We start from the raw sequence: 13,790 nt of genomic DNA on the forward strand, positions 1-13,790 counted from the left end.
TCGAACTCACAGAGATCCGCCTGGCTCTGCCTCCCGAGTGCTGGGATTAAAGGCGTGCACCACCACCGCCCGGCCATATTCATCTCTTGCTTTCTCTGCATCTGGTTAGGAACTCTGCCTTTCTTTTTCTCCACACTCTCTTTTTGTCCATAAGTCCCGCCTAACCTCTACCTGCCTACCTATTGGCCAGTCATCTCTTTATTAACAATGAAGGCAACATGTCTTCACAGTGTACAGAAGGATTATTCACAACACACACACACACACACACACACACACACACACACACACACACTTAAAAAAATAAAATGTCAAAGGTATACATATCCAAACTGACTTAGGTCAAGTTTACAAGACCTTCCCATCCCTATTCTTGCTTTATTTTTCTCTATAATCTACTAATACTTAACATACCACACACATTGCTTTTTTGGTTATTTACTCTCTCTCTAGCTATGAATGACATTAGCACCAAGAGGTGGGGGATCATTGTCTATTCTTGTCAATTTGTTCACTACCACAACCCAATACAAATACAGCGGCGGGTCTAATGACAAGGCCTGTATGTTTATTAATGAATAAAAGAAGCCAGAGGAAAGGCTTCAAGAAATAAAATGATGAAGACATTCACAAGAAAACAGGATGACTTTTTACTGGACTATAGAAAAAATAAAACAAACAAACAAACAAACAAACCACAGAATCAGATTAGTTTGTACAACAAAGATAATCAGTAGAGCCCCAAGTTATGGACACGCATGTGTCACCAGACTGAGAAGTGACTTTAAGAAAAGTCAGCAAATCTTCTCGAGCCTTGCCGGAGAGGGGAAGGATCTCATATAGCACAGGGAAGTCTCTACATTTCCAGTTAATTAAAAAGTGAAGTTGTGGTGGTGATGCAAGCCTTTAATTGCGGCACTCGGGAGGCAGAGGCAGGAGGATATCTGTGTGTTCAAGGCCAGCTTGGTCTACAGAGTGAGTTCGGGGAAGTCAGGGCTACACAGAGAAACCCTGTCTCAAAAACAAACAAAAACAAACAAACAAACAAACAAACAAAGTTGTTCCTGGGAAGAGTTGAGAGTCTGATTTTGCATCCCTAAATTTGGAAGAGTTCTCTAACAGAGCCAGGATTTATATCGGGCTGGTTCAAGAGTGGGCTGGGAGTAATACAGAGGGCAAATTGGTATGTGTTCACTCCAAGCTGGGCAAGCTCTTTCTTAAACTATCTCAAGAGATTCAGGAGAAGGGCATCTGGGGCAGAGTGGACGGTGTGAGCCAAAGCACTCAGGGAAGAAAATAAAGAACACATTCAAGAAGCCTCGTGATTCAAGGGAGTAGAGCAAAGGGTGATTTCAGGCCATGGGTGAGAGATGTCAGGAAGGCAGGGATCCAAACGGCAGACCCTAGGGATGTCATAGCTACAGAGACATAAAACACTCGGCCGTTTAACAAGAGCACTAGCCCAGAGCTGTGAGGGTAGGAGAGGAAACCCAGTGAGGAGGCTGGTGCAGTATTTCAGGTGCAACCTTAGACTTGGAGACAGTAAGACACGCAAGACAGTTGGTCAAGAAGAGGGCGGGAGAGACAAAGTTGGCCCTGGGAGAGGCCACAGTCTGAAGTCCCCCTGACATGAGGCTGTGCGTTCAACCCTGAAGCTTCGTGGCGGCAAATCGGTGGCCAATGAGCGTTCATTCAGTTGGGGTTAGCTAGCCACTGGGTGGAAGTTGCAGGGAGGGTAGACAGGAAATGCAAATCTTAGTGGTTGGGGGACAGAACAACCAGCTTCACCATGCCCTGGGGTGACTCAGAGCATCACTATGGAGGTTCAGGGGCGGGGGGGGGGGGGGTCCAGTCAGTTGGAACAGGCCCTGTGTAGGAGGTAGGAGTCCAAGGTGTCACCTCCCTCCTGCCTCTCCCTAGTTTTTCTCCAGGGAAAGCCTTGGCCACTGACCTCAGCCAAGCAAAGAAGATTCAGGTAGCAAGCACCCAGGGCCAGGAGGTACTGGGGCAGAAATAAGTCTTATTATGATGGAAGCCAGTCCTGGGCTTTGGACAGAAAGAAAGCTTAGGGCCTCCAAGCTGATGGGGAGGGGCTTCCACCAGGCTCAAAGCTTGGCTCATTGAAAGTAGAACAACATGTCTTCACGGGTAACCCAGAGGAAACTGCAGAGCCCACTTCTCGCTCAGCATTCCTTTTCTCAGACTCCAGCAAAGCTTCAGGGAGAGAGTCTATGTGTAGAGAATCCCCTCACTGGGGCAGGGGAGGTGGGTCGCTGAGTAAGAGTGCTTGCTTTACATGGTGAGAACTGAGTTGGAATCCCCAGCATCAGCGTAAGAGCTGGGCACTGATGCATAACCCTATAGCATTGGGGGACAGAATCGGGCCGATCCAGACAGCTCTGGCTCCAGTCACAAAGCTCTCTGACAAGCTTCTGCTTCGTGGGGGACCCGTCTCAAGGTAGTAAGGCAGACAGTAATAGGGGAGACGCCTCAAGTCTTGCTTTGGCCTCCTGTATATGGACAAATGGGGATGGGCATCTTTGCACATGCGTGCGCACCCCCCCCCCAACAACTTTTAATTAAATAATTAATTTTTATAATTTGTTTGTTTTCATTTTATGCGCATTGATGCTTTGCCTGCGTGTATATCTCTCTCTGAATCCCTAGAACCGGAGCTGCAGACAGTTTTGAGCTCCCATATGGATGCTGGGAACTGACCCCAGGTCCTCTGGAAGAGCAGCCCGTGCTCTTAATCACTGAACCAGCTCTTCAGTCTCAACTTTTAATTTAATTTGGAAAAAAAAAAGGAGCCCAACCACCACCTCAGTTTTCAAGACTCCAGCACAGAGTGGCTTGCTGATTTGACCCATTTCCTGTTGTACTGGGGAAAGAGAGAGGTGTGTGGTGGGTGGGGTGGGGGTGCTTTTGAGTACAAAATACCCAGATAACTCAACCACAGCTGTCCTTGTGTCAAACAGCCTTCTTCTCTCTCTGTCACTTTTTCCTCTCTTGGCACTTTCTGGAGAAGATAGGAACCAGCCCTGCAAGGGCAGGAAAAGGCAAGCCCAGGAGATGGAGTGTCCTGCCATTGACCGGCCAGTTTGCCCCATATACTACCTGAACAAAATGTCCCGTGGGCTGTCTTTCCCCTAAGTGACCTGTCTACTCTTTCACCCCTCCTCTGCTGGAGAATGCTACTCACCAGAGGCCCTGAAACCATAGGGCCCCAATCTCAGAGGGTCAGTGAGGCATGGAGAGGCATGAGAGTGTTGTATTAGCCTGCAACAACACCCTTCAGATCGGGAAGCCCATCCCCATCCTCAGGGACATCCTCCACTAATGCCTAAGGGAGCCAGAGAGTGAAGTGCTCCCAGCTCCGCTTATTTGGCACTCCCTCCATCTCCCTGGCTTTCCTCGGCTGCTCTTAGCAATTGCTTCAGAATCTTGACAAAGGAAGAGGTCACCTTCCTCAGCCTGGGAACCTGTTAATCACTGGGATCTGACAATCAGTGCTAGTAGCATTAGCCTTGGCCTCAATCCAAGGCTGGAGTGTTTCCATTTCAGCCACTGTAGCCACACCTCTTCGCCCAACTTCTACCCATGCGTCCTGAGATGATGGAGGCTCCCAGGCTGTGTTCTTTCCTCAACCCAGATGAGAAGTTGCCTCGGTTGTCCTTATGGGAACCAGGGAGGACTGAAGGCCCACAGAGCTTGGACTCTTCCCTGGAGATCTAGAGATGCCCTGGGGTGGCCATAATCCACTGACCCAGCAGATATGGTCTCAGTTTCCCAGAAATAAATGCATCTGTCTTATCTCTGGGTGACATGTCTTTGGGGGACCTCCAAGAAGTGAATCCAGGTAGGGTACTGGAGTATGATGTCAGGCTCCTCCTAGGACATAATGCCAGTTACGGTATGTCTTCTCAAAAATCCCAGTATGTCAGAATGTGATATGTTAAATGTGAGTGTGTTAAATGAGGTCTTTAGAGTGGGTCCTGATCCCATACGCCTAGCATCCTAATAAATAGCCATTACGACAAGAAATGGGAGTGACCACATGAAGGCATGGGGTAAAGCTGGTGACCCATCCTGTTGTGATCTTGAATTCAGACTTCTAGCTTGCTGACCTGGGAGCACATCACTTTTGATCGTGGCTGAACTTTGGAATAGCAGTCCAAAGCAGACTCATGCAAGCTCCCCTTCACTGCGTGTTCTGTTTCTGCCCTGTGCAGGGTGTATGCATGGAGTTCCCTTCCAAACAGAACCCACCCGGAGTGGTGTGAGGGGACACTGGCAAATGGCAGGTGTACATAAATCCCCTAACTGCTATTATCCTTTTTATACAGCTCAGCATGTGGCATGTTCCTTTCAACTGCCTTTCCATTTTAATTGTCTTGACAATAATTACCCTCATAACTGGTCTCAGAGCAAGGACTGAAGGAGGAAACCAAGGCCAGGATTTAGACAGACACTGATCTTTTGTGACTGCAGGTGCCACTGACCTTGATAGCATGGCTAGGTGGCATGCCAGGCACTTCTTCCTGTGGGCTAATCATAATCACAGAGAAGTTTGAGTATCTGCTCCCTAATCCTTGAATCCTGCCCATCCATCCATCATCAGCCAGTGATTGCTGATGACCCTCCACGTTACTGCCGGCTGAAAATACATTGGCAAGTGAGAGACCAGCCCGAGGGTAGGAGGAAATCGGTCTCTGAGTTCTGTGAGCATTTAATTTGAGCACATCCTGTCATGAGTGAAGAGTTAACGCCCACAGAAAGGGTGAAGAAGAAAGTCCCTTTGAATTGTAAGGGGTGGGGAAGGAACCCGGGAGTTGTACAAGAAAGGATCCATGGACAGAGAGGAACGTTGTGAAGAAGTGTTTCGTGAAGAAAAAGTGGCTACGTGGCATGGTGTGTTCTCTGTATGCACAGGACTGGAGTTCCTCAGCACACAAAAGAAGGGGGGCTGGGGACAGGAGGGAAAAAAAGGAGGAAGAAGAGGAGGAAGAGGAGGAGGAGGAAGAGGAGGAGGAGGAAGAGGAGAAGGAGGAGGAGGAGGAGGAGGAGGAGGAGGAGGAGGAGGAGGAGGAAGAAGAAGAAGAAGAAGAAGAAGAAGAAGAAGAAGAAGAAGAAGAAGAAGAAGAAGAAGAAGAAATCTACACACAAATTGCTTGTTTATTAACACAAAATCCTGGGATAACCACAGGACTGCCCTGTAGGGAAGGTCAGCCTATCTCTAACACTCTTCATTATTTTTCAGTCAGTTTTAAAGAAGGCAGAGGAAGGATCACACACACACACACACACACACACACACACACACACACCATTATTTTTAGCATTCTGCAGTTTGGTATTGTTTAAGACATGACAAATGCCAGGACATCTTGATCGGTTTAGAATCTCTCTGTTTCGTCTGAACCCCAGTAGGTGGAGGCACTGAAAAAGGCACACAGCTTAATCTTCTTTCACCTAAACTGACAGGGAAGTTATATTTTGCCTTCAAATACCCGTAAAAATATTTGCTCTAGAATTGCCTATACCGATATATTTGTAAAACATTTAACATTATATTCACATATATGAATATTTATCTTTAGTCACATGTATAAAACAAGGGGAGGGAATTGCTACCTGACTTATATTCTGGGAGAGAATAGTGTTCAAACCACACTTCATTATAAGGGGGGAAATATCCCCTTTCAAAGAACAGGAGGAGGGGGATGGGAGGGGGGTATTCTGTCTCAGGCCAGGAAGTGGACCCTTTGATCAAACTCAGGTCTACAGGCCTGTACAATAAATACCTTTACCCAGTGTATTAATTTACTGACCCCTGAGTCATGTTTATTTTTTCAAATTAAAAAGAAAACCAACTTATTTATAAATTGTGTGTGTGTGTATGTGTATGTGTGTGTGTGTATGTGTGTGTGTGTGTATGTGTGTGTGTGTATGTGTGTGTGTGTATGTGTGTGTGTGTGTGTGTATGTGTGTGTGTGTGTATGTGTGTGTGTGTATGTGTGTGTGTGTGTGTGTGTGTGTGTGTGTGTGTGAATGTAAGTTACAGGTGCCTGTGGAGTACAGAGGAGGGTGTCTAATCCTCTGGAGCTGGAGTGACAGGCAGTTATGAGCTGCCCGATGTGGGTGCTGGGAACCGAACTTGTCCCCTGCAAGAGTAGTGTGAGCTCTTTCTCTCCAGCCCCTGGGTCATGTTTTAAGGTAAAAGCCAGATTATACAGGAGATGAGACCCTCTGGAGGAAACAGAAACCCTCTATGGAGGAGCTGTGATGTTCAGGGTGCCTAAGTCAGCCTTGGTGGGAGTGCTGGGGGTGCCAGAGCAAGACGGGGCTCTAGAGGGTCAGCTGAGACTGCTGTGGCAGCAGGAAGTTGTGGGAATGGGGGGTCCTTTTGCATCTCCCCTCCTTCCTCCCCCCTCCAGCCTCCAGCCTCCAGGCTGTTCATTGGAGGGTCACATCTAGCCTGAGAAGGCTGTTCATGATGTGACTTCAGAAAACCAGTAACCGAAAGGGAATGTGCTGAAGAGTCTCTATAGTCGTGGTTTTCAACCTGTGGGTTGTACTCCTTGGGGGGTTCGAATGACCCTTTCACAGGGGTCACCTAAGACCATCGGAAAACACAGATACTTACATTATGATTCATAACAGTAGCAAAATTACAGTCATGAAGTAGCAATGAAAATCATTTTATGGTTAAGGGTCGCCACCACATGAAGAACCTTATGAAAATGGTCACAGCGTTTGAAAGGTTGAGAATCGCTGCCACGAGACTGAAGAAAGAGTTTTCATCCAAGGTTGCTATTTTTCACTAGAAACGGTTCATTCTCAACCTCTCATCCTTTTGCCTACCTGCAATCTCTAACTAGAGGACTACAGTATTTGTGAAGGACTATGTGGCATTTGCAAGCCACCGGTGAGCTGGTAGGACCTGCTTATCATCTCTGGCGCTAACCCCTCTCCTGCACTGCCCCACGCTCCTCAAAAAGGGATGTGCCCACAGTGAGCACCACAGTGATCACCAGGTAAATAAAAAGCTCTCCACAAGGCCAAGATGTGCCAGCAGAGAGTAGCCAAAACACCCCAGTGGCAGGGCTCGCATCCTGTGTACCGACTGGGCAGCCAGTGGGTTGTGTCCAGGACCTTTGGTAGAACTGTCCTGGGGACATCACAGATAATAATACGGTATGGGGCTGGGGAGCAAACAAGCCATGGCAGAGGTCTTTTCTAGCTTGCTTTTTCTGCTTCACCATTGAAGAAATAATGCCCTGCAGTTGCACATTTTCTCAAAGACCTGCTGGGGATGGAAGGCAGGGTCCTCTGCATGCTGGGGTCAGCACGGTATGCTGGGCTCAACCCAGGTTTTCTGATGAACTTGACTTCAGCTTTCTTTATTGTTTTCAATAAAAGAAGACTTAAAAACACATCTTAATATGGTTAGGTTTCAAACCCGGGACAAATGGCTGAGGTGCGTATTGGACGTGTCAAAGTGGACACTGGCCTCCAGGTTCTCCCTGCGTCTGCCAGGTCCTACCTGTTACAGGGCCCCCCTGACTGGCATATCCTACTCCTCCCTACCCTACACTTCTCCAGCCCGGGGAGCTGGGCTGCTCTTCCCTATACAATCCAACCACTTTGGTTGCCTGATCTTTGTGTACCTGTGGGCCTCCTGGCTGCTGAGCCTGGTTCCCTCTCTCTTTTATTCCTTCCCCTTCCCGCTCAGGGCTCAGGGTCACGAGCACTCTGGACTCTCCCAGATGTCCCTGCCTCTGGCTATGCTCTCCCACTTATCTCTAATAAACCTTCTGCTCCAGCATACCTAGGAGCAGTCAGGCTCCTTTTCCTTTTATTTCCTTTTTTTTTTTTCATTCAAATATGATTTTATGTTTACTTCCTAGCAAGAATTTAAGAATTTTGAAAAAGAAATTTGAGACACTGTGTAACTGTGTAGCCCAGGCTAGCCTGGAACTTGCTATAAGTCATCAGGCTAGCCTCAAACTCAGTGAGATTCACCTGTGTCTGCTTCCTGGGTATTGGGATTAAAGCTGTACACCACCACATTAGAGCTTTAGTAGGGTTCTTTTTTATTTTTATTTTTATTTTTTTATTTATTTATTTTTTTTTTAAGATTTATTTATTTATTTATTATGTATACAGTATTCTGCCTGCATGTGTCCCTGCAGGCCAGAAGAGGGCACCAGATCTCATTACGGATGGTTGTGAGCCACCATGTGGTTGCTGGGAATTGAACTCAGGACCTCTGGAAGAGCAGTCGGTGCTCTTAACCACTGAGCCATCTCTCCAGCCCCGGGTTCTTTTTTATAAGAATTTTACAAGGCTAAAAGAAATCCTGATCACAACACTTCAGAATCTGGCTTGAAGCAGAGGAGCCTTACCAAATCGTTGGCAGAATAATTTAGACATTTTTTGTTATCTTCGAAAAATGTTAACAACAGTTGCCTCAATCTCTTGGGTTTTAGAGAAATCAATGGAAGGACTTACCTGATACGGTCATGGAAGTCAGAGTGCGGCGCAGGCCGAGGTCATCCGCACCAGGCCAGCACGTGGTCCGTGGGTAGGTTTTCACACAGCTTTTGCCTCGTCTTGCTTCCCTTGTAGTTTCAGACAATTGCTTGTCTATTTTTAGCAGGCGGAATCCACTGGGGGAAGAGAGAGAGAGACGCTAACAAATAAAAGGCACGGAATATAAGCCACAAGGGCAGTGAATGTCAGAGGTGAGATAACGGGGTTTTCTTTTTCTTTTTTGTAGACTCCCGAGAGAAGTCAAGGGCAACCTTCCAGGGGCAACACTGAAATGGCCAGCGATATCTTATTCATGGCATCCCCTGTCTTCCATTTCCCCTAGCCTGGGCCATGCAGTTAAATTCCTTTCCCTTCTGACCCTCCCTGGCATTTTATCTGCTCTTCTATAAGGACATTTATTGGTTCCTGCTGTGCAGTGGCCCATATTGGCTGTCATACTGGTTTGACCTACCAGATCGAAGGCTCAGGAGGCATCGTTAAGGGGTGTGGGCACATTTATTTCTCATGCTGAGTTTAGCATGCTTGCTGAGTGAACGGACAGATGAAGAAGAGAATATGTAGGGCTAGAATGACAGCTGAGAAGAGGCTGAGTCCACATCCATTTGTTTCCCAACCCCCTTCCCCCCCTCCCCGCCCCCCCTTGAGGCATGTTCTATGTAGACCCTCCAGGCTAGCCACTCCGGAACTCTCCACTCCTTCTGCCTCCTGTGTTATAAGATGGGTCATACACTACCACACCTGGCAAAACAAAACACAACACCCCACCCCACCCCGAAATTTCATCAGAATGTTTGAGACATTAATGTTTGTCTCAGATAAAAAAAAAAACCTACGAGCTTCCTTCCTCAAGGAGTGACAGGAGCTAGAGACTGTCCTCCATGTGTGGCCTTGCAGTACGCTTGGCTTTGCGGAGGACGACATGGGAAGAAGGGGGACGAGGAGTGAGTTTGGCATTGATAAAAGTTCACCTGCTCAGACTCAGATCATACCAGGTTGGAAACACATACAGGATCAAACAGGCAGGAAACTCCCCGTACAAGCTTCATCTTCAGGGTGAAGACATTTTGGCTAAGGGAGAGAGCATCTTGCCCAAGGCCACTAAGCTAAATATGGGAACACAGCTTTGATGCGGTAATTATCAAATCGAATAGTAAGTGAAGCAATGCCCTAGAAATTTTCCACCATGCACCTCCCTGGAAACCTAGCATTTTAAATCATTAGTAGGTGATACAATGCACCCATAGAGAATAAAAGAGGATGATAAACTCACCTGATAAAAGTCAGCACTAAAAAGACAGTTCAGAGGGACTTAGTGGCCTATGTCTGTAATCCCAGAACTACAGGAATGGAGGCAATGTTTGTGGAGTTTTTAGGCTCAAAGGATGGATGGACTCTGGCAGTCCCTATAAGCTAGGCTCAGCCACCCCATTCCCAGTATACCGACAGAGACAGGTAATAGGGAACAGCAAGGATAGGTTTATCTACTGTGGCCCCATTGGGAAGAACAAATAAAGAGACCCAGTACCACCCAGTCTGTCTTCCTCTGTTAGTACAGAGGTTTACATTTAAATAGAGCGCAAGGGGGTATGCATAATTAATAGTCCTGATCAAGCTTGGTCTCTATCATGGTCTTGGCTGCAAGTCTGTCCTAAGAAGTGGTCTGGTAAACTGTGGAACCTCTTCCTCAGAGTCAATTTCTTTTCCCGGCACTAGGGCGTGAGCTTGTTACTTCCATCAGCAAGAGATTCCTGGGGAAATTTAAGTTCTTTGGAATCCATTATTTCAATAGTCTTATAGCCTGGCCATGGGATTAAGAGTTCAAGGCTAGCCTCATCTACAAGGCAAGTTTCAGGCCAGCCTGGGTTCCATGAAACCCTATCTCATAAACGTAGCCAAAGTTCTGTTTAGGTCCTGCTTTTGAATTCTTTTGTTGATTTCTAGGTGTTGAAGGTTCCCAAGGCCTTTGAACTTTGGCTTGAGGGTCAGAGGTGAGCAGAAAGGAAAGGTACCGATTTCAATTCTGTGCCTGTCAGTATTGTCTAACGATACATTATGGAGCCGCTCTCCAGCTTGGAGCATGACTTGGCCTCTGGTTCTTGCCAGTATTTTACTATCAGAGTCCACATAGGTTCAGGTAAAAAGGATACTTACTTCCTGTGTAGTTCAGAGTAATGAACAAGGCCCAGGAAGCCGGGGAATGCACTCAGTTATCTGTTGCCATCTTGATTATTTATTTATCTTTTTTTTTTTTTTTTCCTAAGGTAAGTTTTATTCAGTGACTTTGGGACAGGGCTGTGAGTCAGAGGTTGGCATCAAAACCAGAATAGAAGCCACAGCCTTCTCTGGGGATTCTACTCCTGGCTTCCAATCCCCAGATCACAAAACTTTCTAATTGGAAAGAAAGGTTCTTAAACCAGCGCGGGGATTTGTTGGCGCCGCCCGACACTGACTAAAAAGGCCGGTCAAAGGACTGTCTGTTGAAAGAGAAGTTGGATTCACGTGTCAAAGTGAAATTTTAAAAGCATTTCCACCCGGAGGTTTACTGCTGAATGTAAATTGGGCAATCCCACCCCAATCCCTGCAGATATTCCTAAACCAATTAACTCTGAAACGACATTCAAGCGGTCCCCCCCCCCCAATGCCTTTGTTTTCTGAAAGATTTTATTGACAAGCTGACTCACGAAGTTCCTGTGTAAACCGACTGTTTCTCACCCCTCAGCCTGCAGGCCAATGGAAGGCCAGTTTTATATCTTCTCTACAGCCGCTATTGGGTAGACCTCGCCCTGTATTCACCTAACTGTGGACCAAATGGCTCACACGCTTCCATTAAGAAAATTATCTAGGGTGCTCACACAGTATCCGGGTAAACACAACGCTGTCATTTAGAGCTCATTTGCTGACATTCACGCTGCTCAAGGCAATTCCTGAACTGGAGGAAAAGGGATTTTGTTGTTTTACTTAACATCATCTTCTCAACAAAAGCCTCTCTTAGCTTCAAGGTTCTAAGTCCGAAGAGGCTGTCCCCCCTCCAGAAACAGGCGCGCAGGCGCCGGCACGCACACGTGGACACACACACTCACACGCGCCTGCCTACACCCGCTGCGTGTGACTCGCCTACGCGATTTATGGGCTTCTCCGGCACGGATTACTGTCAGGTGCAGAAAGCAGCCCTTTGTCCGGTGGGCATCTCCCCCCCTCCCAACCCGGATTTGACTGTTATTTACGGGCCACGTGAGCACTGGGCCCGGGCCGGGCCGGCGGGGGGAGGGGGCCTTCCCTAGCGCAGGGGAGACAAAGGCTAGCCCAGCGTGGCCAGCGCCACTTGGGGACAAACCCCCCCACTCTCACCCCACTCCTGTAACTCGGGTGGAATCGGCCCAGACCTGGCTCGGACTGAGACTCCTTGGAGAAAGGTTATGTCAAAGCCTTTGTAAAGCTTTGTAAAGTCGGTGTTTCCTTGCTCGGGGAGCTGGGGCCTGCTCCCAGCCGGGATTTGTAAACTGCGGGGAGCCACCCCCCCACAAGCGCGAATCTGGCCCCGGCTGTCGAGGTACCAGGGATGCCTGGGACAGGGCCACCCAATGGTGGGCTAGCAAGAAGGGAAGCATGAGATGTCCTCACAGCCCCACTCCCCCACCCCCGCGCAGCAAGAGAAACAGGACCAAGCTCCCTTTGCCCTCCTCACTGGTGCCGCGCGCCCTTGCTGCCCTCCCAGCCCGAGTGACCGGTGTCCCAGACCCTGCCCCAGGCTGCTTGCGTCAGTCTGCTGTTGCGGCTCCTTCCGGAGCCCGGATTAGTGTGATCACGCACTCCAGGCGCCAAAATTTAAGGCGCGATGGGGGTGTGTGTGTGTGTGTCACTAAAAACGTCAACAACAAATTAATCCACATGTAATAATTTATCTTTTAAACTGACAAAAAAAATCCACGAACAAAATTAAAAATGTAAGGCAGGAGGAACATTGCAGTGCCATTTTGGGACCCGAGGCAAAAATGGAAAGATCTCCACGGATGATCAGCGCCCCACACAGCCCACTGGACCTAGATCGGGGTGTTGGGGACTTCAAAGCGCAGGAGGAATGGAGAGGAATGGAATGGAACGCCTTGGAAATGGGTGATGGGGGCTGGAGGTGAGCTCGGGAGAGCCGCTCCTCAGGGAACAAGGCAGAGGGCCAGAAGAGGGCTGAACTGGGCAGGAAGGACCCTGGGGGTTCGGCGGCCTCTTCTACCCGCGACCTGAAATGGAATACCCGACCTCGCCGCCACCAAGGCCGCGAGCGAACCCCGTAATTCCCTCGTTCGGTGATTAATTCTTGCTAACAAGACTTGGCAAGATCTCGGCAGAATAATTTTTGGCTTCTGGAAGGTCCCCACCGCGTGCGCGCATAACCTCCCCTCTTGCCAAAAGCAAGCCCTTGGGAAATTAAATGCCTCTGGCAAAGTAAAATCGGGGTGCGGGTACTACGTGACCTGGAAAGAGGGATGGAGAAACTCGAATTGCCTCCCGAGCTTACTAAATTTGCTCAAAAGGTCGTATGGACACTTTTCAGTATCTTCCTTAAGCACCAAATGTGGACCCTAATAGTCATTTCCTGAGAGGACAGTTCGCGTGTGACTAAGAGGGAGGTGAGGACTCCCCCCCCCCCGCCCCAAGCGGAAAACATCGGGGTATTCTCCCCTCCCCAACCATAGCTAAATAAACATGTTATAGGAAGCTCGGGCCGGAGTGCGGCCCAGTTCTCCAGCATAGGCATACCATTCGGCTAATTAACGCCCCCTCTGGGTTGTAAAGTAACAAACTCCACACTTCTCTTTTGTTACTGGGCTTTGGCGCGAGGGCCTTCCCTTTCATCTTCTAAGAGAAGTCGGGGTTTGCCCACGTTCCACGGGAAGCTATAAAGCTGATATAATGGGTCAGGATGGAAATCGATCACGCTAATGTATATAAAACCAACGTCTGGGGGGGTTGGAATTAAAAAAACCAAAACAAAGCACAACTGGCCAGTTTCAGTCCGGCCAGAGGAGGTCCCGAGCTCGGCGGAGCGGCAGCCGCCGCAACGCGCTGGGGTCCACTGAGCTGCGGGAGCGAGAGCTAGAAGACTCGCGGGGGGGGAGATCTCAGAGGCCGAAGACCTCCAAGCCGAGAGCCCAGGCCTGGGTTAGGCCGGCGTCGCCACCCGCTACTATCTCTGCGCGGACGCCGCGCTCCGGGACTAAGGAAGGACAAGGGAGACG

The sequence above is a fragment of the Peromyscus eremicus genome, chromosome 17 (assembly GCF_949786415.1).
Source record: "Peromyscus eremicus chromosome 17, PerEre_H2_v1, whole genome shotgun sequence".
Classification (NCBI taxonomy): domain Eukaryota; kingdom Metazoa; phylum Chordata; class Mammalia; order Rodentia; family Cricetidae; genus Peromyscus; species Peromyscus eremicus.